General features: G+C 45.2%; 1 pseudogene; it reads left to right on the top strand.

Annotated features, from left to right (window-relative positions):
- Positions 1–3,281: 3,281 nt before the first annotated feature.
- LOC120365917 (small nucleolar RNA U13) lies at positions 3,282–3,376 on the top strand (annotated as a pseudogene).
- Positions 3,377–5,852: the final 2,476 nt, after the last annotated feature.

Here is a 5,852-nt window from a genome sequence, read left to right as displayed (position 1 = left end):
GAGCTTTTTCCTCCCTAAAAGGGGAAACTTGAGAGCTGATAGGACTGTTGGAAAAGGTCCCTTCTCGACAATCAGCCACCTGAACTTTTGAGCAATGGGTGAGTCTTTCTCTGGCCTCCCCGAGCTCTTGGATTTCCCCACCCTGCCTCAGGCAATGCTCTCTCTCTCTCTTGCCCCAACCCCGTGCAAACGGGTTAAAGGAATGGTAAAAGTCACTGTTTTTTTGCCGGGCACGGTGGCTCATGCCTGTAGTCCCAGCACTTTGGGAGACCCAGGGGGCCGGATCGCCTGAGCTCAGGAGTTTGGCACCAGCCTGGGCAACACGGTGAAACCCCGTCTCTACTAAAAATTAAAAAAAATTAGCCAGGCGTGGTGGCGAGCACCCGTAGTCCCTCAGCTAAGGCAGGAGAATCGCTTGAACCCGGGAGGCAGAGGTTACAGTGAGCCAAGATCATGCCACCGTACTCCAGCCTGGGCAACGTAGGGAGACTCTGGCACGAACAGACATCACTGTTTATCTCCTCTGTAAAGTTTTGATTAATGGAAAAAAGGATTAATGAGGCTAATCTTAAACTGTAGTGAATCTGGTGTGCTTTGAGTATCCTGTATTGTTCCATCATAATGAGGAGTACCTTAGGATAGAATGTGGGCCTAGGACCCCTATATGCCCACTGTTCAAGACAGCCCAGCAAACTGGTGCCTCATTTCCTTGGGAAACTGACCTTGTAATCATGTGGCTCTGCTCTTTTCACAGTGGTGGCCTGGGTTCAGGGTCCTGGTAAAAATGGTGGTATATCCACATAATGAACTGCTGAACAGCGATGAGAATGAATAAGCCGCAACGATAAACCACAACCTGAGTGAACCTCACAATGTGAGAGCCACAAGAAGCCACACACAAAAGTAGAGAGTGTACAGTTCCATTGGTAAGATATAAAGGGAAAAACTAAAAATAGACAAAACTAATTCATTTTTAAGGTTCTAGAGTAAGACAGGGTCCCACTCTATCACCCAGGCTGGAGTGCAATGGTGTGTTCTTAGCTCAGTGCAGCCTTGCATTCCTGGGCTCAAGTGATCCTCCTGCCTCAGCCTCCCAAGTAGCTGGGATTACAGGCATGCAACACCACGCCAGGCTAATTTTGTATTTTTAGTAGAGACAGGGTTTCTCCATGTTGGTCAGGCTGGTCTCAAACTCCTGACCTCAGGTGATCTGCCCACCTCAGCCTCCCAAAGTGCTGTAATTACAGGCGTGAGCCACCTTGCCTGGCCTACTTTTTTTTTTTTTTGAGCCAAAGTCTTACTCTGTTGCCAAAGCTGGAGTGCAGTGGCAGTGATCTCGGCTCACTGCAACCTCTGCCTCCTGGGTTCAAGCAATTCTTCTGCCTCAATCTCCCAAGTATCTGGAATTACATACGCTCACCACACGCTCAGCTAATTTATGTATTTTTAGTAGAGACGGGGTTATACCATGTTGGGCAGGATGGTCTAGATCTCCTGACCTCGTGATCTGCCCACCTCGGCCTCCCAAAGTGCTGGAATTACAGGCGTGAGCTACCACACGCAGATGCACCCCCACTAATTTAAAAAATTTTGTGGAGATGAGATCTCATTATGTTGCCCAGGCTTGTCTCAAACTCCTGGGCTCAAGGAGTTCTACCCCAGCCTCCCAAAATGCTGGGATTACAGATGTGAGCTGCTGTGCCAGCTAAAAACTAACCTATTATTCTAGAAGTTAGAACAGTTGTTACTGTTGACAAAAAAAAAAAAAAAAAAAGTCAAACTCTGTAAAATGTTTAAAGAGGTTTACGTTTAGCCAAATATGAGTGACCACAGGCTGAGGGACAGTCTCAAGAGGTCCTGAGAAATGTGTCCAAGGTGGTTCAGTTACAGCTTAGTTTCATATGTTTCAGGGAAACATAAGACATCAGTCAATACATGTGAGGCATATATTGGTTCAGTCTAGAAAGGCAGCACAACTCAAGCAGCGGAAGCATGGTAATAGGTAGATGCAAAGATTTTATTTTTATTTTTTATTTTTTGGAGACAGAGTCTGTCTCTGTCACCAGGCGCCAGGCTGGAGTGCAGTGGCGCGATCTTGGCTCACTGCAACCTCTGCCTCCCAGGTTCAAGAAAATTCTCCTGCCTCAGCCTCCCAAGTAGCTGGGACTATAGACGCACACCACCATGCTCAGCTAGTTTTTGTTTTTGTTTTTTTTTTTTTTTTGAGACGGAGTTTTGCTCTTGTTACCCAGGCTGGAGTGCAATGGCACGATCTCGGCTCACCGCAACCTCCGCCTCCTGGGTTCAGGCAATTCTCCTGCCTCAGCCTCCCGAGTAGTTGGGATTACAGGCACACGCCACCATGCCCAGCTAATTTTTTGTATTTTTTAGTAGAGACGGGGTTTCACCATGTTGACCAGGATGGTCTCGATCTCTTGACCTCGTGATCCACTTGCCTTGGCCTCCCAAAGTGCTGGGATTACAGGCTTGAGCCACCGCGCCCGGCCGTTTTTGTATTTTTTAGTGAGACATGGTTTCATCATGTTGGCCCAGATGGTCTCCATCTCTTGACTTCGTGATCCCCTCGCCTCGGCCTCTCAAAGTGCTGGGATTACAGGCGTGAGCCATGGTGCCCGGCCGATTGAAAGATTTTCTGATTGGCAATTTGTTGAAAGAGTTATTACCCAGAGACCTGGAAATCAATAGAAAGGAGTAACTGGGTTAAGATAAGGACTTGTGGAGACTTGCAAGGTTCTTATGTAGATGAAGTCTCATAGGTGGCCACCCTTAGAGGCAACAGATGGCAAATGTTTTCTATTTAGAACTTTAAAAGATGCTGATCTGTCAGCCAATCTCTTCAGGATCAGAAAAAGACTTGGAAAGGGAAGAGGATACTCTATAGAAAGTAAATTTAGGCTGGGCGCAGTGGCTCACGCCTATAATCCCAGCACTTGAGGCAGATGGATCACGAGGTCAGGCGTTTGAGACCAGCCTGGCCAATATAGTGAAAGCCCGTATCTACTAAAAATTAAAAAAAAAAAAAAATTACCTAGGTGTGGTGGTACACGCCTGTAATCCCAGCTACTCGGGAGGCTGAGGCAGGCAGAATCCCTTGAACCTAGGAGGTGGAGTTTGCAGTGAGCTGAGATTGCACCACTGCACTCCAACTGGGATGACAGTGCATAAGTCCGTCTCAAAAAAAAAAAAAAAAAAAGTAAATTTTCCCCACAAGCACAGGATACAGCCTTGCAGAGCCATTTAAAAATATGTCATCAAAGTTGATCCTTTTGTGGTTCAAGATTGGGCATTCACGTGCATGTGTCAGATGGGCCACCCTCAAACCTTATTAGGATGTTGGCACATTACCTGTCTGACATAAAAGACAATCAATAATAAATAAAAATATGTCAAAGAAATATATTCTGGGGTAAAAAAATTTTATTCGTTTCAGGGCCTGCTATCTGTCATGTGATGCTATACTAGAATCAGGTTGGAATGTGGTATTTTATTGCTACAAAGAGTCGGCTTTGTCACTCATAAGATCTCTGTTTTAATATTAATGCTGGTCAGCTGTGCCTGAATTCCAAGGGGAGGAGATTATAATGAGGCTTGTCCGACCCCCGTTGGAAATCCCCTTGGTGGAGAGGAGTGGGGTCTGTTCAGCCATGTGGCGGGGAGCTTATAATTTCCTTTTTGGTTCACATTACCCTTGTGGGAATTTATGACTGGAAGACAGCAAGAGGGAGTCTTCCAAGATTCTGGTAGATTCTGATTCTTGATTTGAATTCTGGTTCTATGGATATAAATTTTGTAAAAATTCATGAAACTGCAAACTTATAATATGTATACTTTTTTTCTTTTTGGAGACAGAGTCTCGCTCTGTTACCCAGGCTGGAGTGCAGTGGCACAATCTCGGCTCTCTGCAACCTCTGTTTCCCACATTCAAGTGATTCTGGAGCCTCAGCCTCCTGAGTAGCTGTGATTACAGGTGTATACCGCCATGCCTGGCTAATCTTTGTATTTTTAGTACAGGCAAGGTTTTGCCATGTTGGCCAGGCTAGTCTCAAACTCCTGACCTCAGGTTATCCACCTGCTTCAGCCTCCCAAAGTCCTCGGATTACAGGCATGAGCCACCACACCTGGCTAACATGTACACTTTTTGTAGGTATGTGATACTTCAATAATTTTATATATTTTTTAAATAATAAATGTATATATTTTAAAACCTGGCCTCACTGTGCATACACACATACAAAAATCATTACATCATATAGAACTTTATAAAAATTGTCCAAAATTCAGAAACACACATACACACACATGTGCAAACAACACACACATACACAGTAAGAGAGAGAGAAAGAGAAAGAGATCCTGGTAGTGTGGTGAAATGAAGAGGTTCACATTTGTGGAGTGTAATTAAAAACAATCCTCAACCCCTAGAAGATGGAAAGGAAGCCGGTTTGAGGAGAAAGAGGAATTAGTAAGCAGTGTGGTATGACTCACCCAAGAGCATTGACAACCAACACTGCCCTTTGGCAGTCCAAACAGCACTCGGACTTTGAACAAAAAGTTGGTAAAATTATTTAGAGGTGTGGGTGAGTAACGGGGTGTGCCCTGGAGCATTACTTGGTCAAACTGTTTTCTGCCCTATAGTAGATCAACACATAGATCACACACTAACTACTCCCATTCCTCTTGAGAATGGCCCACGTACCCCCAGGAGTAAGACCCTGACCATTTCCCATGGTTATTCCTGTGATTCTAATATCCTTCAGATTGAGTGTTAAGTCCATATCTAATAACTTAATCTTTCCAGAATCTCAAGCAACAGTAATATGATTTTAATGTAAATCAGGAATCTTTGAGAATTTTTTTTTTCTTTTTTTTTGAGACAAAGTCTTGTTCTGTCACCTAGGCTGGAGTGTAATAGGGCAATCTCAGCTCACTGCAGCCTCCACCTCCCCAGTTCAAACAATTCTCCTGCCTCAGCCTCCTGAGTAGCTCGAATGACAGGCGTCCGCCACCATGCCTGGCTAATTTTTATATTTTTAGTAGAGACAGGGTTTCAAGATGTTGGTCAGGCTGATCTGCAAATCTTGACCTCAGGCGATCCACCCGCCTTGGCCTCCCAAAGTGCTGGGGTTACAGGCATGAGCCACCACGCATGGCCTGAGAAACTTGTTAAAAACAGATTTCTTGGGGCAAAGATTCTGATTGAGCTGGTCACCGGTGGAACTCAAGAATCTTCATTTTAGCCAGCTTCCCTTGCCTTTCCACTCATCTGCCATAAAAGTCTGTGTTAAGCATGCTCTGAATGAAGAGACCACCTAGTGAGCACTTGGGCCCTGTCTTTAAGTCCTTTGATGGTGCCATATACAAGGCCGGATTGGTTTAGATAAAAGCAGCATTTTTCATTTAGAAATAGGCAGAGTCCTCCTTTCTCAGCAGTCAATAGATCGAGGCCTCAGCAATTTTGGAGGACAGCTACTTGGGCTTGGAGAGCAGGCTTTGTGTGAACAACAAGGCTGTTTATTCACCTGGGTGTGGGCAGGCTGAGTCCAAAAAGAGAGTCAGCAGAGGGCAGTGGGATAGGAGTTGGTTTTATAGATTTGGGGTAGGCAGTGTAAAATTACAGAAGTTACAGTTTAGGGCAGTTTTTGCAAGCCGGGGGGTGTCCCTGGGCGGGGGGTGGATATCACAAGGTCCAACATCCAGTGTCACAAGGTTGGTTTATCAGTTGAGGCAGGAACAGTTGCGTCATGAACAATGGCAGAATGTTGCAAAGTCTGTTAATCAGCCAATGCAGGAGATAGCCATTCTTCTTCTTTTCTGCAAGTGTACGTACAGGT

The sequence above is a fragment of the Saimiri boliviensis genome, chromosome 1 (genome assembly GCF_048565385.1).
Source record: "Saimiri boliviensis isolate mSaiBol1 chromosome 1, mSaiBol1.pri, whole genome shotgun sequence".
NCBI classification, from domain to species: domain Eukaryota; kingdom Metazoa; phylum Chordata; class Mammalia; order Primates; family Cebidae; genus Saimiri; species Saimiri boliviensis.
The sequence above is the reverse complement of the archived record's forward strand: the minus strand, read 5'-3'. Positions and strand labels throughout refer to the sequence as shown.